Below are 24078 nucleotides of genomic sequence, written 5' to 3' on the forward strand. Positions count from 1 at the left end.
GGCAAGAGGTTCTTCCCAAGGTGAAAGGGACTTATTTACTGCTTATCTGTACAGAGGATGAGTTGGTGGCTCTCTCACATGTGAGCAAGTCTCCCTACATACTGGGGAAAGCCAATGAGTGAGTGCTCATTAATAGTGACCGTCCTCCCAAATGCTGGCCAGAAGGATTGCACAGTGACTCAGGGAAGTGGCCAGGTGGAAAGGAAAAAAGTAGCTGCCTGCATCAGTCACTATAAGAAGACCCTCTGGTCATAGACAAATCAGTTAATAAACACAACCACTGAGGCCCATGGGTGGCTTAGTCAAATGAGCATCTGACTCTTGGTTTCTGCTCAGGTCATGATCTCAGGGTCATGAGAGGGAGTCCTACTTTAGGCTCCACACTCACTGGAAGGGATCCTCTCCCTCTGCCCCTACCGGCCCCCTTATAGCATGTGATCACATGTGTGTGTGCACGAGCTCTCTCTCTTTGAATAAATAAATAAAATCTTTTTAAAAAGATGAAAATGCGGGGGAGGTGGTATTTCTTTTATTTCTTTTTTTAAAATATTTTATTTATTTATTCATGAGAGACATAGAGAGAGAGAGAGGCAGAGACACAGGCAGAGGGAGCAGCAGACTCCACACAGGGAGTCCAGTGTGGACTCGATCCCAGCACCTGGGATCACACCCTGAGCAGAAGGCAGATGCTCAACCACTGAGCCACCCAGGTGACCTAATAAAATCTTTTTTGAAAAAAAAGAAATAGGGATGCCTGGGTGGCTCAGCGGTTTGGTGCCTGCCTTCAGCCCAGGGCGGGATCCTGGAGACCCAGGATTGAGTCCCACGTCGGGCTCCCTGCATGGAGTCTGCTGCTCCCTCTGCCTGTGTCTCTGCCTCTCTCTCTCTCTGTATCTCTCATGAATAAATAAATAAAATCTTTTTAAAAAAAGAAATAAAAGAAATAAACACCACCTCCTCCCCATTTTCATCATCTAAGAAAAGAGTGGAAGTCCCCCCTTCTCCCCATTTTTATGCTTTCATTTGTTCTACCTGTTCTTCGAGCAACTACTATATGCTGAGCATTGAGCTGGACTTTGGAGACACAAAGATGTATCAGACTTGGTTCTTATACTTAAGGAAGGAGTCCCCAGTTGTCACCGAGAAAAGAGTAAGGAAAAGGTACCACTGGCCCCTCAGCTTGACAAGGGTCAGCAAATGCCTGGGCCTGTCCCCCTGAGAGGGCGGTAGGCAACATTTCAGCAGGTAATGGATGAGGGCAGCTATGCCTTGACAGGGACATTACCTGCAATTGGTTCCAGTCATCTATGGAGCCAAGCAGCTTTGAAAATTGCCAGAGGATGGTGACAGAGGACAGCAGGCCCCACCCCTCCATCCCTAATCTACCCAATCCCTCTCCTGAAAAAAGCAGGGTCTGGTCTCCTATGGCTGGAAGCAGAGAAAATATCTTTAGCCTCTTCTCTTGTTAGGCCGACCTCCACACAGGCTGGAATCCACCCCCAGGGAAGAAGCACTGAGGGCCCTAGGAGAGAGGGCAGGGGCCAGAGGCAGGGGATTGCCAGCTCATGAGGTCAGGTTCCAGAGCAAACAGCAAACTGTCTGCCTTTCCTGACTCTGGAAGGGTGGGAGCAGGGGTAGGAGAGGAGGGGAAATGTTAGGGTCCTCGTGGGCTAGAGGAGGGGCCTCCAGGGTTTGATGGAGCACTCTCAGGACATCTGAGCCTCTGCTAGGAAAGGAGTCCAGAGGCAGCCACTGGGTAAGGGCAGCCCTCGGATCTGGCTCTGCAGTCAGGGTCGCATAGAACAGTCTGAGCTGGCGGAAAGCTGGCAGAGTATGTGGTCCTCCTCCCTCACCTGGAAGGAGAACTGAGGCCTAGGTCACACAAGGACAGCCAGATGTCTTCCTGTTGGATGGCACTTTGGTCTCCCTGGCTACTCTGACATCCGGCATGTCTCCCTCAGGGACTCTCTGAGCACATTTGCCCAGATAAGCAAGTTCCCACCTTGGCCCCGAAGTACCAACATGAGTAGACCTAAGGGGACAGTTTCAGATTTTAGGGCTAGTAGTGAGGCTAGCTGTGTTGACGGCCACCTAGGACTCTGGCGACCTCTAGACTCCTCCTACCCTCCACCCCTGACCCCTGCAAGGCTGAGGACAGGCCCCTGTCCAGAGCAGTTTGCCTCCTGCTCCACCCTAACTTGTTCAGCCTCCCAGCATGTTTACCTTCTGTCCCCTCAGGCCTTGTCTCTGCTCTTCTACCAACCTCCCCACCACATCTACCGCCTCCTTGACCCTTCTCATCTCTATAACCCCCTACGTGTCTCCCTCAAAATATTGGGCCACAGGGCTCTCCGTTTCAGGAACTCTGCTGTCTTCAGGGAGGCAAAAGGAACCCTGTGTCTACCTGAGCAAGTCTCCTGGGGACACAAGCAGGTTTGGCAGTCAGAACCTGCAGGGTGAGGCACACAGGGTATCAAGGGCTGGCATTGGGATGGGAGCCTGGACAGCACGGGCAGCGTTTCTCTCAGGCCCACCTCTGAGGAACCCCCATCAGGGCCTGCCCAGTCCTGGGTGTCTGTGGACCAATTCGCAGGAATCTTCTCAGAGCCTCAAACAGGCCTGAGAGACAAGGCAGAGAGCATCCATCCACGTGGGTGGGGAAAGGTCTGATCCCTTGCTATCTCTCCAGCCAACAAACCCATAGTTCCCTCCACCCCTAGCCAGGAACAGTGCAGAGGTAGAGCTGGCCTTCTCCTCAAAGATCTCCCTGTCTCCAGGTCACCGGTCTTTGGCCTATTTGGAGGAGAGGGCTTAGGAAGTAGGAAAGAAGAGGGAAGCCTGGGTGGCTCAGTGGTTGAGCATCTGCCTTGGCTCAGGTCCTGAGCCCGGGGTCCTGGAATCGAGTCCCACATCAGGCTTCCTGCAGGAGCCTGCTTCTCCCTCTCCCTATGTCTCTGCCTCTCTCTCTATGTCTCTCATGAATAAATAAATCTTTTTTAAAAAGGAAATAGGAGAGAAGCAGCTTCTGGAGAATGCCAACGACATTCACTTGCATGCACACATGCAGAAGGTACACACAAACTCTCGGTCAGGTCCACACATTCACATGCATGTGCACTCACAGATGAATACTTGCATCTGTCCCATTCATTCATTCATTCATTCATTCATTCATCCAGCAAATGTCTGTAGAGCCACCACTCTGCCCCACACACTAGGACAGGAGGAGTGTTCCAGCCAGGGTAACACTGACTAGACAAGTGGTCCTAGCAGTCACACTCTGCACAAGAACTCTCCGTGAGAGCACAAGTGAGGGAGCGATACCTTTGGGGAGGAAGGGGTACCTTTTTCTAATCTTCACAAAGTCACCTCATGGGCTAGCAGAGACCTGAGATCTAGCCCCTTCTGGGGGTCAGTGTCACATCTAATACCCAATCTCATAATGTCTCAAGGCTAGTTTCAGGGTCAATCTCACTGTCACACATACATTATTATACAATACCAATACCCTAGCATGCTCTTCTCAATCCTCCACACCTACTCAACAACACCCACAGGCTTACATTGGCTCCAACACGCTATTACCGATGTGCCTTTGACATGCCCTTAAAGGGTCCTCACGATCACATGCAGATTCTCACACATAAACTGTCACATGTGCAGACACAGCTTCACCACAGTCACACATAATTTTTCATATCCTGTTACGCACACGATTTCTCTCACACCATGTCACCCATATGCCCACTGCTTCACTAGAGTTGCACACAGTCCCTCACACCCCGTTACACACACACACACACACACACACACACACACACACACACACACAGTCTCTCGCACACACAGGCGGCCACGCTCCTGTTAGGCTTCTGGAGACAGGCGTGTGCAGCCCCTGATCACAGCTAAATGTCAGCGAGTCCCTCTCCTCCCAGTTAGAGATGAATTGTTGCTCGGGAGATATTTCATCCTTAATGCCTCCTGCTTGAACTGGAGCATGCGTCTCAAGGAGGTTACGTTTTTCCCAATCCGTCTGCTGCCCCCCGACTGGCTCAGGGAACTGCCCTCCTGCCTCTCAGCTTTCATGGGGGGAGAGGAGGGCTCCCTCTCCCCTTACAGCCTCTCCTCATCCTTTCCCTTCCCGACAGCTCAGCTCCTGGCAAAAGAACAAAGCCTAGGCAGCCTCCCAGGCCCCCTACCCAGCTCCCAGCACAGGTCTCCCCAGAACCCGGGGGCCATAGCCTGACACCCCACTCCTGCCCTAGCTGCTAGCTGCATTCAGGGCCAACCAGACCAGACTCCCCAAACCCGTTGCCTAGAAGAATTGAGCATAGAAAGAGGGATCTGGAAATGAGAGACAGCCCCTCTTAAGTCTTCTGCACCCACAACCTTCCCCCTTGTAAACTTAAAAAAAAAAAAAAAAGCCTGAGTGATGCTGGTGTGAGAGTAAGCTGATACAACCCTTCAGGAGGCCAGCTGGATAAAATATATCCACAGCTTCTATAAGGTGTATCTCTTGTGCCCCAGCAATGCCATATTTAGGAATGTATGGTAGGAAATAAGCAGGGATAGTCCAGATGATTTAGCTTCAAAGGGCTCATCCCAGCCTGCTTTATAAGAGTGAAAAATTGAAAACAACACAAACACCCCACAGGTGGGATTGGCAGTGACACAACCATCAGTGGAATATCACACAGTCATTAAAATGATAGCGTGAAAGAATGTTTAGCATCATCGAAAGGTGCTTACATGTAACGTTGAGTAAAATAAGCAGGTTGCAAAACAGTATGTGCACCAAATGTGATGTGGGGCCTGGATGGGATCCTGGAGTCAGAAAAGGACATTCGTGGGAAAAACAGTGAAAACCAAATAAACGCTGGAGCTCAGTGAACAATAATGCACTGGTGCTGCTTTCCTAGCTCTGACAAATATACTCTCTCTGGTAATGTAAGATGTTACCACTGGGGGAAGCTGGCTAAGGGGCATGTGGAAATGCACTGTACTCTTTGTAAGTCTTCTATAAATCTCAGATTATTCCAAAATTAAAAGTTATTTAAGAAACCATTATGTGATTCCCCTATTTTGTTTTTTAAAAGTACATATTCATCAAGTTCTGAAAGACTGCTCACCAATATGTTAACTTTAAGAGTATCTGAAGGGTGGGATTATAGGCAATTTTAATTTAGTTTAAATTTGATCATTTGATCATTTTGATAAATACATTTGGTCATTTTGATCATGTTGTTTTTTTCAGATTTATTGAAATATAACACTGTGTAAGTTTAAGGTATATAACATGTTGATTGAGCACACTTATTGCAATATGATGACCACTGTAGTGTTCGTTTAACACCTCCTTCATATGACGTAATTACCATTTCTTTTCTATGGTGAGTACACTTAAGATCTACTCTCTTTGTGGAGTACCTGGGTGGCTCAGTGGTTGAGCATCTGCCTTTGGCTTGGAGCATGATCCTGGGGTCTGGGGATCAAGTCCCATGTCTGGATCCCCACAGGAAGCCTGCTTCTCCCTCTGCCTATGTCTCTGCCTCTCTCTGTGTCTCTCATGAATAAACAAATAAAATCTTTTTTAAAAATCTACTCTCTTTGCAATTTTCAGGTATACAATATACTACTGGTAACTATAACCAGAATGCTATGCATCAGATCCCCAGATTTTTAAAAAAGATTTTATTTATTTATTCATAAGAGAGACACAGAGAGAGAGAGGCAGAGACACGGACAGAGGGAGAAGCAGGCTCCATGCTGGGAGCCCAACGTGGGACTCGATCCTGGGACTCCAGGATCATGCCCTGGGCTGAAGGCAGGCACTAAACCACTGAGCCACCCAGGGATCTCCCTTTTTTTTTCTTTTTTTTAACAAAGGAACATGAACTACTTGTATAATTAAAAAAAAAAAAAATCAAGCCAGAGGAAAACCAGTGGGGATGCTGAAAGCAGCTTAATTCCAAGCCACCCTACCCAGCCTCGTCAGTCCCTCAGAGGTATTGAGCTCAGACATTCTGGACACTTTCTTGTACTTCTCTCTGGCCACTAATTGGCATGACTACCCCTGGCCCCTGGAAACTCCAGAATTTCAGAATTTGCAGTTCTCTTCTTTGATCCCAATCTCTTATCACTCTTTCCCTCCTTTTTACTGACTCTTTCTCTGGTCCCTTAAACTCCCCATGTTCTCCCATTCCATCACTCCCATTCTGGCATTACTTCCTCTCTTCCCACCCTGGCTCCATAGCAGCCATTTCAATAACGTGCTTCCTGCCATCCTGCCTACCAGTCTCTAGCCTTAAGCAACACTGCCATCCACTCTCTGGCTCCTACTCCTGGGCATGCTGGAGCTGGTGAAAAAACTGGCCCATTTACGCTGCCTCAACTCATGCTTCATCAGTATGTGTTAAAACACAAAACCCTCTTTTCCTTATCTGTAATTGAGTCCTCATTACAATTCCACAATCACCTCACACTTTCTCTACAAGACTTCAACTCTAAATTGACCAAGAATACGGAGTCGGATCCTCAAATAATGTTCCCCTTTCCACCTATCCCCAAACTCATCAGTTCATCCCAGAATTTCCCTATTACCCATCCTTGTTCTTCCCTCTTGTCCCTGAGAAAGAAGAGTCTTTTCCTCCTTACCAAGGACCCAATCTCTCCAGCATTTTCCAGAACTTCCTGTTGTGCCTCTTCTCCTACCTCTTGTCCATCTTACTTTTCCTCCCATACTTTTTTTTTCCTCCCATACTTTTTGAATGAGAAATTGCCCTAATTGCCTCTAGGCAATTCACTTCTTTGCCATTCCCTCTTTTTTTTTTTTTTTAAGATTTCATTTATTTATTCATGAGAGATACATACAGAGAAAGAGAGAGAGAGAGGCAGAGACACAGGCAGAGGGAGAAGCAGGCTCCACGCAGGGACCCCGACGTGGGACTCGATTCCGGGTCTCCTGGATCACACCCCAGGCTGAAGGTGGCGCTAAACAGCTGAGCAACCCCCCATCCTCCCGGGCTGCCCGCCATTCACTCTTCATGCAACATCCCCACCACCCTGTAGTCTCTTACAGTTGCCTGTAACCTTGGCATTGCCAAACCACTGGCTATTGATTTTGTCCTCCTCCCTGACCACTCTGCAGGATTTAATAGCAATTCCCTCTCCAAAAGCTTCCATCAGTTTTAGGTCGCTAGCTTTCTTTGTTTTTCTCCTAACTTTTCAACTACTCTTTCTTCGTCTCTGACTCCTCTCTCTCCTCCAGCTTAGAGTCTTCCATGATTCAGCGTCCAGTCTTGTCGCACTCTGCCCTTTGTCTCTGGCAAGCTTACCACTCCCCTGGATTCCGAAAGCCATCTCTTTGGAAGAATCCCTGACAGCTTCTTAGTTCCTGTCTGGAACGTCCAACTTCCTGCTGAACATCTCTGAATGGACGTCCCAGAACACCTCAAACTCATCATAACCACAATTATCATCTCCACTCCCTAGTCGCCCCAACAAACCCTGCCTTTAGGCTTCCATCATTCTTCCCAGCAATCAAGCTGAACACCTAGGAGTCACTTGGACCACCCTCCTCTCCTTCACTGCCCACCCCCCAAATCCATTCACCTGCTAGGTCTGACCAATTCTGCATTAGCCCTGTCTCTTGCCCACACTCCTTTGTGTTCAACCTTCTGTGTCCCCACCTGGTTCTGGCCTTCCTTGCCTGGACTATGGCAATATCCTTACCCATGATCAGCCATGATCAGCCTGCCCCTCAGCCTGGCCCACCCTCATTGACCCTAGCAGACCTATAGCCCACAGCCTCTAAAGATGGAGTGACCATGTACTTTACAGTTCAAATCCAGATGCTTTTGAGGGTGAAAAGAGGCTCTGTAAATTATAATAAACTTTAATAAAAATGATAGTAATTACAGTAGGGCAAAAGGCATAAATAAGAATTGCCTTGGGCACAGGGTCATCCTACCAAAAGCACACATCTGTTCATATCCCTTTCCTGCTCAAAGACCTTCCATGATTCCTATTGAATTAAGTTCACACTCATGTTGGCATTCAAGTTCCACCTTTCAGCCTGTATCCCAGGCACCCCACTGTTCCAATAAGCAGAACTCCTCAGTGGTCCTTGCACAAGAGTCGTGCTATCCTAGTCCTACACCTGTGTTCATGGTCTTCCTTTCTCCAGGAAATCTTCATTACTAACTCTGCTCCCAAAATCCCATCTTATTTCAAGACACAAACCACAAACTGGCCTCCATGAAATCTCCCCTCACCCTTTTTCACACCTCTCTTGTAGCACTTTGCCCTTCGTATGATCTTATTTCTAATCTTGGATGTATCAATGATGCTGATCTGTGGCTGCATACAGCCCCACTCCCCGCCAGCTCTTTGGCTGGGCAGCTGCTTATGATGTGGCCTGGCATTAAAAGATGAGCTGGGCCAATCTGATTTCTTCTCCTGGGAATTCGAACCATGAAATATGGAGAGACTAGAGCAGTTAGCCGAGGTGATGCAGAGAGAGACGCAGGGAGGCCGGCTGGTCAAGTGCAAGTCACGGTTATGAGAAATTATGAGGGAATCCAGGAAGCTCTCCATGCTGCACAGAGGTCAGAGGCAGTTATGAGCTGGGGTGCCCAGGGCCTGCCCTGAGTGAGGATCCTGACTCCTCCACTTCCTGGCTTGAACCTGGGGCAGGATACTAAGCTCCTTGAGCCTCAGTGTTCTCATATGCAAAATGGGGTAACGATATTCACTAACTCACAGTGTTCTTTTTTTTAAAACAGAGTTTATTTATTCATGAGAGACACACAGAGAGAGGCAGAGACATAGGCAGAGGAAGGCTCCCTCCCCTGCAGGGAGCCTGATGTGGGACCTGATCCCAGGAGCACAACCTGAGCCAAAGGCAGATGCTCAACCACTAAGCCACCCAGGTGCTCTAACTCAGTGTTCTTAAGAGAATTTACCTTAAGGTAAGTTTCTAGGTAAGCATGGAAACTGATGTGGTAGGCATTTGGTATGTGTTCAGAACCTGTTAGCTATCATTCCTCCTTCCCCCTAATAATAATTATTATTGCATTAATATTAATGAGGAGAGAGACACACAAAGAAAAGAGAGACACTTTGAAGTGCTTCTCCACCTTACCATGAGAGAGAAGTTGGTCTCCAGAGCTGCCAGGGTCCCTACATGTTTTCTGGGCCCAGTTCCTTTTTTAAAAAAATATTTAATATATTTATTCACGAGAGACAGAGAGAGAGAGAGAGAGAGAGAGAGAGAGAGGCAGAGACACGGACAGAGGGAGAAGCAGGCTCCATGCAGGGAGCCTGATGGGGGACTCAATCCTGGGACTCCAGGATCATGCCCTGGGCTGAAGGCAGGCACTAAACCACTGAGACACCCAGGGATTCCCTCTGGGCCCAGTTCCAATGCCAAGCCATGTGCTTCAATAGAAAGGCCCTCCTTAAAAGAAAGAAAAGAAAAAAGAAAAGAAAAGAAAAGCCCTCCTTTTTCTTGGGATTACTCAAGTGTACCTCTGTTTTTTGCAAATGGAAGGACCCCTGCCCAGATTCCTGTCTTCCTGCTGCATCTGGACTAGAGCTTCTCACAGTGCAGTATAATGAATGCTCTATTTCAATATCCTGCCTGGACCTTGAACACAGCTGCTGCTTATTTCTTGAATGAATGAATGAATAAATGAGAGTCTAAGTCCTCTCTAGGGAACCTATAGAAAGGCTACTTTTAGAAGATTCAGAAATCCATGGGGTAGTGGTGGGGAAGAGTCAGCCCCCTGGTTTGTGGCTTCATCCTTCAAAGCAAGAAAGGAGGAAAGCCAGGATGAGGGTCACTCTGGAGACTGGCCTTACCTACATGCTGCCAGGCCTTGCCTCCTCCTTTCCTCACCCCCTTCAAGCCCAGGATGAGGGGCAGTAGGGTCACGGGAGGGAAAAACTGAGGGAAGAGATCTGCCAGGTCAGTTGTCAGCCGGCTGAAACAGAGCTGGGCATCACAGACCAGGCCTGGCCCACTCCCCTGTCCAGCCCCATCCACTCCACTTCACCTGTATCTCAAACCCTGGTGACATCACATCTTTCAACACCCTTACCTTCACCATGCACTTTATTATGCCTTTGTACATGCTATTCCTTCTTCCTTACATGCGCTTCCCTGCCTTCACCTCTAATGAAAACTCTCACCAGTATTTTAATACCCAGCTCAGGGCCAGCCCCTGTTGGAATCTTCCATGGATCCCCCAGGCAGGGTTAAATGCTCCTGTTCTGTGCTTCCAGTCCTTGTGGAAATACTTACGAGCACTTTTACCAATTACCCGTGTATTTGTCTGCCTTTCCCTGAGACGGTCTCAGTGACAGGAATTCCGTCCTATTCATCATCATGCCCCCAGTGTGCAAATGCAGCAAAGAACTTGGCACATAGTAGGCTTTAACTGAGTGTTCATTGACTGACTTATAAACATATGAATCAATTAATTCAGTTTCTCCCAGCTCTGGGAGCCCTAGATCCTGCTGTTTTCTCCCCTTCTCTAGCTGTCTTGGGCATTTCTTGAAGACTTCTGCAATCCCATGATGATTTCTGTCAAAGGCACCACTACCCACCCCCAGTCCTGAGCAACATCTGGTGTCCACCATGTAGGACACTGCAGGATTATGGACCTGGAGCACTTCTAGGTGAGAAATTTGGGGTTTAGGGATTGAGCAGGGACCAGAAGAGAATGAGGACAAAGTGGGGCAGGTTGGGGACTTGAATGACTTCATTGCCATTTGGGTCCTGGCGGGTGGGTCCAGGCTCTCCCTCCCAGGCAGGCCTCTGACTGGGCTGCTGGGCATGGCTGCCACTTGCCTGCCCTCCTATCTCCCTGGGCCCATGGCTGAGCGGCTGGCGGAGGCAGCACTGGGCCAGCCCGAGCAGACAGCCTTACGCGATTGCTGGCTCCAGGCCTCCCAGCCCAGCTTGTAGCTCCCCCCAGAGTGGCGGGATTGATTGGCTGCAGCCGGAATGGGCACCAGTCTCCCTGGCTTGGACAGAAACGGGGCCATCTGTTACACCTCTAGTTAAAAGTACATAAAGTTGAGCATTTGTGCGCCGACAATACCACCCCTGACACCCTCCACGCGGCACAGCGCTCCGGCTCCTTGGCAGGCTCGCACTCCGCGACAGGCCGGAAGAGCAACGCCTACATGCTGGCTGGGCTGGCACCACCGCAGGCACCATGGCTCCATCCTCCAGCGGCCTGGCCCAGCTGGGTTCAGCCTAGAGGTTGGGATCCCACCTGTATCAGAGGGCGGAGGGAAGGACAGGCAGTGGGGGAAGGGTGTATATTGGTGGGTGACTTCTGCTGCAGTTCAGAGGGCAGCAGAGGATGCCAGACTTCAAGTTCTGATTTGGGAGGACTCAGGACAGCTGCTCATGCCAGTCCTAAGAGGCAGGCTTCAGGTGGCCCAGGCCAGTTTTGGGCTCATGCCAGGTCTTGGGTTTCCCTGCCCAACCTGATCGGAAGAGTCTATCTTGTTACCCAGGAAGCTCATGTGCCTGGAGTATGGAGTGCTATGGTGGTGTCTTACACTCACTGAGAGGACAGCTTTGGATGAGGCTGGGTTCTGGACTTTGATCTTCAGTTCTGACTTCTACACCTTGATTTCTGAATCCCAGTTTCTGGTGTCTGGCTTTGGGCTTGGACATTCAAGGCATTCCACAAATGTCTTTTCCCACTTAATTTCACTCTGGTGCTTTATCTTGGTAGGCCAGCCTTCCCGACTCCAAAACTGTTGTGAACAGTCCTGCTCTGGCTGCCCTCTCACTCCGACTTGGAATACTCTATTTCTTCCCACCAACCTCTCAATTCTTCCTACCTTTCAAGGCCTAGCTCTAGTCCCAACTCTGCCACACAGCTTCTCCCTGCTTTGACCACCCCCTGGAGGCCTCCTCCCCAACCCAAGTGATTTCTCCTGAGGCTCATCCAGTGTGAGCATAGAGCTCTTCCTGAACCGGTAGAACAGGGCTGGCCCTTGTCTCACCCACAGACTAGAACAGGGCTGGGCACACGATGTGGCAGGAAGGTCTATAAGTGTGCCTGAACTCGGCTCAGCTGTGGGGAAAGGGGGACAATGACTGTAGAGGTGATACTGGCTCTCCCAATACCCACCCTAGTGGCCTGGCTGGTCATAGCCCAGGAAGCATATGGTCAGGCATACACAGCTTCAGATGCTCATTTACTCATGTGTGTTTGTTCAGTATATATTTATTAAACAAATGCTATGTGCCTTATTCTGAATGGGGCATGGAAGAGGTGAGGGAATGGTAAAAAAAAAAAAAAGAGAGAGAGAGAGAGAGATTAGACATAGTCCTCATCCTTAAGGAGTTTACCCATAAGTAAAGGCCACAAAACAAGTCCAAATAATAACTATAATGCAGTAAACCAACCCAAATTAACAGAAGTGCCTTTTGTCTTCTGCAACACTAGACTCTTAGAGCTGAAAAGGACCCAGAATATCAGAAACTCTGATACCCCTTGGCCAAAACACATCTATGTGCATTACATGTGATAACAAGGTAAAGCTCTTACGTAGCACAATGGGAGCGGCAGTAGAATGATGACGATGATGATGATGACAATAAAATTGTGACTATTAGCCTTCTTGGCAGGTTCTAAGCCCTACTTGTATACCCTACCTGTTGGGGGAAGCTCACTCCCACACAAGGCAGCTCATCCATTGTTTTCACTTCTACTCTTCAGAAAGCCATTCGCAAGGATAAACTGAAGTCATCCCATCTCCACTCAGCAATTCATGGTAGCAATTCTACCCCAGGGACCACACAGCAGAGCTGGGACTAGGGTGAGGCAAATGAGCTGCCTAAGCACAGAATTTAAGTACACAACACTGAGAACGAGTACCCCTTCAATCCTGTGCCCTAGGCACTTCATTCCTCTTCCCCTAGTCCCAGGCCTGCCACACAGTGAGTCTGTACCTTCCTCCACTAGCCAGCTCTGGGTGGGAACATAAGCTTCATAAGCTTCCACCAACAGCCTATGGTATGTGGGGAGACCTAGGACAGCCCCAGAGATGAGGTGATGGGGGCACAAGAGGACTGAGAATGATGGGAAGATATTAATCCTAAGATATTAATCCTTACCTGCCCACTCCAGTCCTTTCCTGCACAACATCTCCTTCTGTCTGTCCTGGTTGTCCCTAACCCTTCCCCACAGCAGTGCTACAAGGGCCTAAGAGTAAGGCTGGTGTTCCCAATCTGAGCCCTGAAAAAACCCAGGCAGTGGGCTCTGAGGGGCAGTGGACTCTGAGGGGCAGTGGGCAGTGAGCCTGGATATGGAAATTCATGTGACTGTTCCTCCTTCTTATGTGCATCCATAGAAAGCCAAACTATAAAGCTTACAGGCCATGGAAAACCCTGGAGGATGGAGGTGGGGAAGGGAGAGAGGAGGAAGGTAGGGAGTGGAAGGGCTGGGGTAGGAAGGAAGCAGAGTCTGAAGACTATGACCCGCTGCGCTACATTCCAGCTGGGTCACCTCAAGCAAGCCACTCGACCTTTCTGAGTCTCAAGGCGTGAGCTGTGAATTGGATCACAAAGACTGCCTGCCTGCCTGCCTGCCTGCCTGCCTGCCTGCCTGCCTGCCTACAGGGAGAACCGAGGGAGAGCCCACTGTGACAGTCCAAGAGCTCTCCTGCATCGAGTTGCCTTCACCAGCCGCAACTGGTGAAGCCGGGGAAACACAGAAACCTGGGCTCTGCTCCCCAGCCTGGGCTGGGGCCCTACTTGAGGTTCTATGTTGCCTACAAAGAAACACTTTTGTTGTAGCCCCCCCTGTTTTTCTATGGCCCTCGTTGGGCCCCTCTCAACAAATACTTGCTTTTTTTCCTTCCTGTTTATAAAGCCCTGTCCACCCCCACAGTCCGGAGAGGAAAGGGGATAGTAATCCTTGTTTCCCGCCCCCCCGCCCCCCGCAGGCACAGACGGAGGCCCACGGTCTGTTAGAAGCGCGGGGTGGGGGCTTGGCCTCGGCTCTTCCGAGGCCCTCCTCCCAGGCGGGGGCCGAGGGGTCGGGCAGGAGCCACAGCCCAGCCCCGACGGGCGCGCAGGCGGGAAGGGCGCGGCGCGCTCAGGGTGGGCACGGGGCGAACCAGGCGGGGGCTGCGCGCTCCCCGGGCGGCCAGCAGCAGGCGCTGTGGCGGAGGCGCCCCCGTACCCGAGCGTTAACTTAAGAATAGCTCACACTAATATCCCTGGCTGTGGGGAAACAGCGTTTTATTAAATGCTTCACACAGATTTGGTATAATAAAGATGAATATATTATATCCTTTGCCTCCCCCAGAGTGAGACAATAATAAGAGAGAAAAAAAACCAATAAAGTGAAACATAAATACAATATAATGGGACTTGTGCCAAGGGACGCATGGCCTATCCGGGCTGCGACGGGGCGACCTTGCAGCGGGAGCTCAGGACGGGTCGCCGGGGAGCCAGAGTCCAGCTCTTCCCTGCCCAGCCAGGGGACCCCAGGCCGGGGCTTCCAGCCTGCGCACCTCTGCTCCCCCACAGCCAGTCCCACTTCCTGCAGCTAGGAAGACCCTACCCCAGAGAGGGGCCCCTGGAGAGGCTGAAAGAGTGTGGGGTTGGTCGGGCCATTCCTCTGCCCTGAGCCAGGTGACCTCTCCCTGGAGCTCCTTGTCTCCCTCTGACCAAGACTTCTGGGGACATAGGCCCCAGGGGACAGACACTCAGGAGCGGATGGGTAGAGTGCTTGGAGGAAAGACTCAGGGAGCGATGGCTTCCACCTTGGCCCTGCTACCACCACCTCCCTGGGCTGGGCTTTGGAGAAACACTGTCCTCCCTGTCCTGTCCCAGAGGCTGTTCCCATAACCTGCCAGAAGTCTCTCACTGGGCCTTATTTCCATACTTCTCTGGGAGCCGCCAAACTCGTTTACCTAAAAACAAGAATTTCAAAGCTCACCCAGGGTGGAAAGAAGGGAACACTTGAAGATTCAGCCCAACCCCTCAAAGCTTCAGTCTTAGCCAGCCCTGGGAGGGCTCAATTCACCAATCTAAGGCAAACTGTGGCATAAAAAGACTGCCTCCAACTGGATATGGGTTGGAACCTCACCTTCGCCACTGACCGGCAGGAGGTGATTTTTTTTTTAACTTTTTTTTTTATTTTTATTTATTTATGATAGTCACAGAGAGAGAGAGAGAGAGAGGCAGAGACACAGGCAGAGGGAGAAGCAGGCTCCATGCACCGGGAGCCTGATGTGGGATTCGATCCCGGTCTCCAGGATCGCGCCCTGGGCCAAAGGCAGGCGCCAAACCGCTGCGCCACCCAGGGATCCCAGGAGGTGATCTTAATCTCAGTTTCCTCTCTGGTAAAACCAAGACCTGGTGAGGATGGGAGAGAAAGTTTCTAATGCCTGGCACCTATCAGCCATAAAAGAAAAATAAAAAGCAGCTACCAGCCGAAATATTCGTTAAAATAAACGGCCATTCCAGACCTACAATTCTCCCAAACTTCACTTCCTCCTCAGACCCCAAAGAAGGCAACCCTTATTCTTAAACGAATTAAAAGGCTTAGTCTCCCATCTCTTTCCCTAAACCTCCTGATTTTTGCCCCATCAAAGCTCAGAGTCGTTAGGAGACTTACCCAAGATCACACAGCTGGCCTGGAGTGGAGTTGTCTGAGGTCATGGTGCCATCAGCCTTCTCACCTGCCTCTGCAAAGACACTCAGGTAGTCCTGCTGCAGAAGGCATTGGAAATTTGGCCATTAACCCAGCGTTTCAGCTGAGGACTGGAGAGGCAGAGTCAGCCCAAGCCTCCCCAGGGGCCAGAGGCTGGGGTTGACTACACCTCACTTAAGGAAAAAGCCAGTGAGAAAAATGCCTGGGGGCAGAGGGATGAGGAAGAGGAGGAAGCCTGGGCAGTAGACTGGTGGGAGTGTGGAGTGGGCCAGGGAGGAAATGAGTTGCCTTCCACCACCACCCCTGCGAATTCTGGTATGGCTGCCTGGAACACCAGTGAAGACCAGACTGAGGGCCTTGCTGGAGCTGCCCTGGGCTCCTGGCAGGCCGGCAGGGCCAATGTGAGGGTCTGGGCGGGAGGTTCAGCACCTAGGGGTATGGAGCCTGCTGCACAGAGGATGGGGTCGAGCTAAAGGAAGTGAAGGAGCATAGGAAAGAGCTGGAGGAATTAAGCTCCTGTGGATGTTTGATGGGATGTGATCCCTCGAGATCAGAAACCCAGGGACCGGTGGGAAGTGGAATAGCCAAGGGAAAGTGGTTTCACAGAAACGAAATAAGGCTGCAGGTACTTTGCAATTAGCCTCTCTCTCGGGCCAGGCAGCCTGAGGCTTCCTCCACCCCCCCCCCCCACGTTTCCGGAGAGCTGGGGCCACGACCACGCGACCGCTGACCAACAGGAATTGGATCCAGGGGTCCTGAGAAAGGTGGCTCTGGAGAGAGGCGGGGTAACCTGGGGTTCACCGCGAATGGAGGATCCTGCAGCTTCCCGGGAGTTTCGCTCCGATAAAAAGGGACATCTCGGCCTGCTGAAGTAGCCTCAGGGCATCCGAGCTCAGAGAAGGGGCCCCAGCCAGCCTTCTTCACCTTGTTCAGAGCCAAGCCGCCCGCATCTTCCGCACGGTTGGGCACTGCAGCAGCTCGGCTCTCCGAAGGTTGCCCCCCCAATCCCCTATTCTGGTTCTGCCGCCTGAGTTCTCTTGACCAGGGTCTGGAGAGCAGTTTAGCTGGAGCAACGCTGCCCTGTAGGCAGCCCCCTGACCTTTGGGGAGTGGAGGAGATCGAACCGGAGTTGTCTGGGACTTCTGGGACCCCTGCCGAATCCGGGATTGGCAGGCAGGGGGTCTTCTACCTGGCTCTCCCTGTCCCTTTCGTTAGTGACCCCCTCCCCTCAGCGGGAAGGCGAGGGGCTGAGCTGGCGGCGGCATTGCAATGAGCCCCCCGCCCCCGCCCCCTGCACTGGCTGCTGAATTATTCTCGCGCAGTTTATTATGAGAAGCCTGACTCAGGCCTTTCCTGAGCCGCTGAGCAGCCACCGCCCGTTCCTGGGCCTCCTTGCCTTTCCCGGCTTCTGTTTCTCCTAGCCCCCTTGCCCTCACCCAGGCCCCACAGGGGTCTGCAGCCTGGGGAGCCACAGAGAATGACACGTCTGTGGAATGGGTAGCACTGACCAGCATTAGTGGCTTTGCTCAGACCCAAGAGTTCCTGGGCCAGCTAGGTTAGTGAGAGAGAGGGTCAACTGTTGGAACTTCTGTAGATAGCAAGGAGAATGGAGCCCCATGGTAGGTCCAGGAACAGCAAGGGCTGGGGATGCAGCCTCTCTAACTCTGCTAACCCCCTGCAGTGGGTAACAGCCATCCCAGGAGCCCACCAGCCGCAGGCTGTGCACCTAACGGGGGTGCACAAGGGACCAAAGATTTCAACCCCATGCTAGCAACTTGCTGCTCTGCAGCAGAGGAAGGAAACAAAGGGGGACACTCTGGCTCCCCCCCCCCCCTGCTGGGCAGCCACTCCTGGCTTCTGGTCTGGCTGTTACTCTTCCCTGGAAAATGGTCCTGGCTTCTGCACCTACTCAAAAAGCTCCTGGGTTTTTAAAACTCAATACAAATGCCACCTCCACTGGGACAGCAACAGACTCCCCCTCCCCACCTCATCCTTTACTCTCTTCATAGTCCCCTGGGCTACTGGAATGGGGGTGTGTGTCTCCTGCCACTCCTCCCTGCCCATTACCCTCCTTCTTCTGTCTGTTCTTCCTCTCTGCTTCTGGGCCCAAAACATGATGGGGGCTCAATCCTGTAGAAAATGAGAGAGAGAGAGAGAGAGAGAGAGAGAGAGAGAGAGAGAACAAACTCCATTCCTGAATCAGGCCACACCACAGCTGGCCCCAGAGCCCAGGACCTCCCTCCACCCTCCACCCTCCATAGCCAAAAAGCATTAAAGAATGACTTCTCTGTGCCCCTCTGTGCATGTTAGAGGTATAAGCAGCAGGGGCGCCTCACACATCTGCACACAGCTGGCTAAACAATGCACGTACCCTTCACTCACAGCTCTGGTCCTCTTTCTGGAGCCCAGGCTGAATGAAGTCCCTGCCTGGCTCTCTCTTTTGTCTCTTATTATTCATTCGTATAGTTTATTCACTCGACACATGCATAAAGAGCCTGTGGTATATGCCAGGCTGGCACAGGGCATGGAGAGAAGGTGCAGGCACCTTTCCTCCCATAGCCAGGTGGAGAGAGGGGTGGAAGGACAGACAGATAAACCAGCAAGTTCCTGACAATCTGATAGATTCCAGGGGCAGTTGTGCTCAGGAGCACGGGGGAACTGAACAGACCAGGGCAGTTTCCCCAAGACAGCTGAGCACTAAAAACCAAGCAGAAGGTACAAGGAAGGGGAGTGATACTCTTCTGACTCCAGTTGAGGGGAGCAAAGGCTTGGAGCCAAAAAAGAGGGATGTCCTGGAGACTGCAGAGTATGGTCTTGTGGGTCATGAGCACCTCCTGGGAACTGTCTCTTACTGTCTCTACTTGTCTTTTTCTTTTTTAAAAAATTATTTATGTATTCATGAGAGATACACAGAGGGAGGCAGAGACACAGGCAGAGGGAGAATCAGGTTCCCTGCAAGGAGCCTGTTGTGGGACTCAATCCCAGATTCCAGGATCCCGTCCTAAGCCGAATGTGGATGCTCAACCACTGAGTCACCCAAGCATCCTTCTACCTGTCTGTTTTTTTCCTACCTGTCTTTATCACTAAGTGGTCTGTCCATGCCCTCCGCGCCCCACATTTCCAAAGGGCATCCCCCATGTAGGGCTGAAGTGCCTGGAAGGAGTTGGCCCATGTGGTGTAGCCATCCTTTCAACACCCTTTGGAGTTCACAAAAGAAGCGGTGGGGAACGAGCAGGAGGGGATGCTCCCCAAAGCAGTGCCCTAGCCATGGTCTCTGCCCCCGCCTCTCTTAGCCTGATGAGGTCCTGAGAGCCAGTGGCCACAGATAGCAGGACAGGTCCAGAAGCAGGCTTGGAGCTTGGCCTGAATTTTGGAGCACCTGGCTCCCTGCTCCCCAGACCTACAGGTAGGTAGCTTCTCTCCCCTGCTTCCCCTATTGGTCTGATCCTTTTCTCGATCTCCAACCCCTTTAGAGAGTCCAGTGTGTTATGTAATATCGCCCCTGGAAAAGTGTGCCCACTTGGGCTCACATACATAATTTTACACACAATTTCTGGGACCTGTAGAGCCCTGGAAGCCCATTCAAAGAACCCTGCACGAGGTGGGGGTGGGGGGGTGGGGATGTCTCTGGGTAAAAACCCCCATCGTTCTGGGATTACAATTAGAGTCAGAAAAACCAGTCTTCAAATCCTAATTTCTCCAAAACAGGCTGTGTGACTTTGGATGGGTTACTTAACTTCTCTGGGACTCATTTTCCTTATATACAAACCAGGGGGAAAGTAGCTACTACCTCACAGGGCTGTGAGTAATAAATGAAATGAATAAAACTCTTAGCCTGAAGCCAGGTACACAGTAAGGGCTTATGGTGTTTATGGTCATGGTTATTGTTGTTGTTACTGCTGAAGGTGGCCCAGGGCAGAAAATAAAAACCAAGTGGGCAGTCCTGGTTCAGTCAGGAAGGCAGGAGGCCATCTATTGGAGTCTACTTCTACATCAGAAGAAACACTCTCTGAATTCCACAAGGAGTGTCAGAGTAGCAGGTCCCTGGGGAACTAAAATGATCCCAATTGGTGGTCAAGTTAACTCCTTTCAACCAGTGTCAGAACATTTCTCTCTGAGGGGAGCTCTGGCTGGTGCTTACACAAATAATCTGGAAACAAATGGTGCTACCAAAACAATCTGGATTAAAGCTGACCGAACCTTTGGGAGTTTACTTGAATTATTCTCTTATGCTAAGGAATAACTCATTTTGTTTGAGTCTACCGGGTCCCCTTTTCCTGGCAATTCATGCAATGCTCTTTCCCTCTTCTTTGTCTGAAATAGTCACTGAACTAGGGGGAAAGCAGATTTTTGCCAGACTAATCCCTTCTCCTTCCACTGAAGACAGAATAAGGCTGGACCCTGGCCATTTAGGTAGCAAGCAGGAATTTGGGAGTCAGGATACAGTATAAACTAGGCTCTGAAGACAGGCATTCCCTGTGCAGCAGACGCCAGGGATCAAATGCTTCCAGCTTCATGGGAGAGGACACTAGCTCAGCTGACTGGGGGTGGGAGACCCCACAGTGTCTTCCCAATTCAGCATTGGATCCCAGGAAGGTGGCTTGGGCAGGACAGAGCCTAGAAAGCAGTGGCAGAGTTCTTCCCCTCATCTCTCCCCACACCCCCCACAGCCCCTGAATTACTCCCCTAATTTTCACTATCTCCAGAACTCCTCTGAGAGAGGAAAGTCAAGGCCCAAGCCTTCCCCCTCCACAATACACCATCATTTATACTCCATTTGCTCAATAAAAACTCATTCAACCAGTACAGGGAGGGCACCAGGTACGCGCCTGCCTGCGCAGGTCTGGGATGGATGGAATCCCCAGATCAAGGTCCCTGCCCTCAAGGATCTCCCTCTCTAGGTTGAGAGGGAGAGAGTCTGACTGCAAACCCAAGATATAGCCCCCTGCTGTGCTGGAGGAGTCGGGGAAAGCCAGGAGATTTGGGTTTCTGAGAGTTCAGAAAATCTTAGCCCACACACTGGGTGTGGAGTAGGGGAAAGCCTCAGGGTTGGGGAAAGGTCGGTGGGACAGTCGACCTATTTTTTGAACATAACCTGGATAAGACCATAGAAATAGGGGACCCTAAGCAACAAAATGGGTGTGTGGCACCATATGCCCCCTGAACCCCCAGCTGTGCCTGCTGGAGCTGTTTTGCTGAGAGTCCAACCAATTAGGCTAAAAACAAAGCCTTTTGATTGAGCCGCAGGAAAAAGAGGTTTGTCCACAGTGGTTTAAGAGGTAATATAGCAGATGACTGTGGAATGTCCTGTCCACTTTGACATGATGTGGCCAAAGACTAAAGATCCCTGGAAACAGGGCCCCTTTGAAGGAATTCTGTGCTCCTGCCCCAGAGCTCCCCAAATTCACATTCCTCACCTTCCTGGCAGCTTCACAGTAACACTGAACTCCACTGTTCCTGAGAGACCGGGAAAGGGACAACAGCAAGGTTGTCCTTAAGATCCTGTCCTGCAGACCAATAGCAGGTGCAGCCAGGAAGAATGGCCGGGGGGGTTATGAGATGGAGCTTCTTCCAGGATAGGGCCTTAAATGTTCCTCTTCCCTGATCTGGAGAGGCCTCCTCTCTAGCATGGAGGATGTGGCTTGCCTGGGGCTCTGGGTCAGGGCTTTTGGAGTTATAGCAGGAAAGGGCTAGAGGCCAGAGGCAGAGGCAGGACCCTGACAGCAGAAAGTGAGAGAAGGCGGACCCCTTAGGGTCCCCAAGCTTCCAAGCCATCAGAGTCCATCAGGCTCTCAGGCACCTTCTTTCCCAGGTCCCTGTCCACCTCTTTCACCTCTGACTCCACTGTTGCAGGGCCCAGAGTCACCTCCTGACTCCAGAGAAGCGCTGATGCTCTAGAGACAAGCCTACTTTAAGGACAGTTTTGTGGCTCTGGGGGAACTGAGAATCCCATTCTCCCTATTCCTGCCTCTGAGCACCTGTCCTCCCCGCAAAAACAGGAAAAAGACGGGAACAAGGGTAAATAACGCTTCCCAATACTCCCAAACAAGGTGAGGGCAGGCACTGGGGTCCCAATACAGGAATCTTTTCTCCCTACACTGTCCCTTTTACTCTGGGGAGCTGCAAGCATGTTTCAAACAAACAACTAAACAGGAGATAAAGAAACCCATCTCGGCTGTGCAGAGGCCCCTATGCTGGAGGCATCCAGGGAGAGAACCTGTCCCCTGCCCTGCAGCCCAGCTCGGCTCCCTCCCTCTCTGGGACAGTACTAAGGGGGTCCAGGAAGCCCAAAACGTCCTATTCTCCCCATCCTAACCTCTAGGCTGGGCCACAGTGCTCTGCAGGGGCCTCTCTGGGCCCTTCTCTTGACTAAGCAGGGCTGCCAAACCACACTGCTTGCCCAGGAGTTTACAAACAAAGCCAGGAAAAGGGCTGAGGCTGTATGTGGGGAGAGAAACAGCTCCCTTGGCTCCAGCCCTTTCTTGCTCCCCCCCTTTCTTCAGGCGCAGACAGGGAAGAATAGGGTGGTGGGGCCAAGGGTCCCATACAAACCAGGGGAGGGAAGCAAGAGTAAAAAGAGCCTGGGATACAGCCCCTTTGGGTGTCTCTGGGGAATGAAAGATACAAGTAGGGTTCAAATACACCTAAATGCCCGCAGGTTACATATGTTTACACAAATATACACATTGCGAACTCCACACAAATGTACATATTCAAAAACGTAAACACATTCAAATACCGATGCGCACAAATGCTCGCCTGATGTACACAGAGTCGGCCCCGGAGGGTTCCCAGCCCCCAGTCTGACTCGAACCCGGCTTCCCTGCGGGTTCCTGGGAGCGCAGCCCCAGCCCTGGCCCGGCCCCCTTCGGGCCCCCGCCCCGCATCCGGAACAGCTGGAGTCGGGCGGTGTACTGGAGCCCGGCGCTGGGCTGGGCGGGGCCGGCAGCGGGGCCCCGGCCGCGGCCTGGGCAGAGCTCAGCGGGGAGGCCCCGAGCCGGGCCCGTTAGCCCAGGCAACCGGCCGGGCTGCCCGGTCGGGCGCCGGTCACCAGGAGGGCCGTGGCCCCAGTGGGCCGGGAGAGCCGTGGCCCGAGGAGTGTGCAAGACTGCCGGAAGAGGTAAGGTTGTAGCTTCGGGCTCAGGCCGAGGGGAAAGGTGCCTGCAGCCACCAATAACTAACCCCCTCAGCCTACCCGCTGGGGAAGACTAAGCCCTCTGACCCCCTCCCCCAACCCCTGGGGTCCTCCACCCCTGTCCCGTGTCGCTTCACCCAGGGCTGCAGTACCCGCACGGACCTCCCGCGGGCCAGCCTGGAGGCTGCGGATTCCCTTTCCCCACGCGTTCGGACTGAGGCCAGGGGTGACCGAAAGGAGGGTCGAGGGGGTAGGGAGGCTTGGTCCTTGATAGCTGGGCAAAGTCCGCACTGGGCGGCGGCGGGGCCCACCCAGGCTCCCGGTCTTACCTGGCCCGCGCGGCGGCCGAGTCCCTCTCCGGCTGGGCTCACACCGCCCTTGTCGGGCGCCAAATCCCGGGTCGGAGAGCCTGAGACCTCCGGGCCAGCGCTACCATCGCAGCCAGGCGGGCGGGAGGCGGGTGCGCCGGGAGCGAGGCTCGCAGTTTGGGGTGGGGGCGGCGGCTTTTGAGTCGCCCGAGGTTCGGGTGCAATAAAGGCGCCGCTAATGTAATTTACAAACAGCTCGGGCCGAGCGCGGCGCAGCGCCCGGACTGACAGGCGCATTAGGCAGGCTAATTCCAGCCGGCTCCTCCTACCCCCGGCCCGCTAATTAATGAGCTTCCCAACTTAGAGCCGCCTGCATTGGACAGACAGAGAGTGAAAGAGAGGGCGAGGGAGAGGAAGAGAAGGAGAGAGACGGGGGGAGCAGAGAAGAGAGAAGAGAGAAGAGAGAGAGGGAGGGAGGGAGAGAGAACAGGAAGAGAACAGAGAGAAAGAAGAGAGGAGAAAGGGAGAAAGGAGAGAGAAATAGAGAAGTGCCGCTGCAGATAATTGATTACTCCTCGATCAAGGCTAACTTGTTAGCAATAGTCAATTGCCCCATCTCTCCGCCTCCCCTCGCAGTACGGGATCGGCGCCCTCGCCTCGGCTTTTCCAACTGCCGCCGCCAGGACCCGGGGCCAGGAGCCGCCGCGGAGCCACCTGACACCTTTAAATAGCACCGGGGCTGGCGAAACTGGAGCCCCGCGCGGCGCGCCCCGGCTCGGGCCCCGGATTGCTGGAAGCCCCGGCGGCGGCGGCGCCCGCGTCAGCACCCTCCTCCCGGGGCCCCGTGCGGCTCTGCTCGCCTCTGCCGCTGCGCTAATCGGCCCCGCGCCCGGCCCCGCGCCCGGCCCGCGCCCGGCCCGCGCCCGGCCGGCGCGGCCTCCTT

The 24078-nt window shown here is 52.3% G+C and overlaps 2 long non-coding RNA genes across 4 annotated transcripts in view; one reads left to right on the top strand and one right to left on the bottom strand.

Moving 5' to 3' along the window:
* Nucleotides 1-9338: 9338 nt before the first annotated feature.
* On the bottom strand, nucleotides 9339-24073 carry LOC121485827. 2 transcript variants are annotated; one of them, XR_005986371.1, is made up of 4 exons: nucleotides 23157-24073; nucleotides 17760-17822; nucleotides 15657-15751; nucleotides 9339-14949 (listed from the first exon to the last, which is right to left on the bottom strand). It is a non-coding gene; the product is annotated as an uncharacterized LOC121485827 (long non-coding RNA). The 2 variants fall into 2 exon arrangements; XR_005986372.1 differs by lacking the exon at nucleotides 9339-14949 and adding an exon at nucleotides 15340-15394.
* LOC121485828 overlaps nucleotides 22641-24078 on the top strand; it is a 28742-nt gene continuing 27304 nt past the window's right edge. For both annotated transcript variants that reach the window (XR_005986373.1, XR_005986374.1), the window contains exon 1: nucleotides 22641-22812. This is a non-coding gene — a long non-coding RNA (uncharacterized LOC121485828). The remainder of the gene's footprint in view (nucleotides 22813-24078) is intronic.

Source organism: Vulpes lagopus, chromosome 2, assembly GCF_018345385.1.
Source record: "Vulpes lagopus strain Blue_001 chromosome 2, ASM1834538v1, whole genome shotgun sequence".
In the NCBI taxonomy this organism is placed as follows: Eukaryota; Metazoa; Chordata; class Mammalia; order Carnivora; family Canidae; genus Vulpes; species Vulpes lagopus.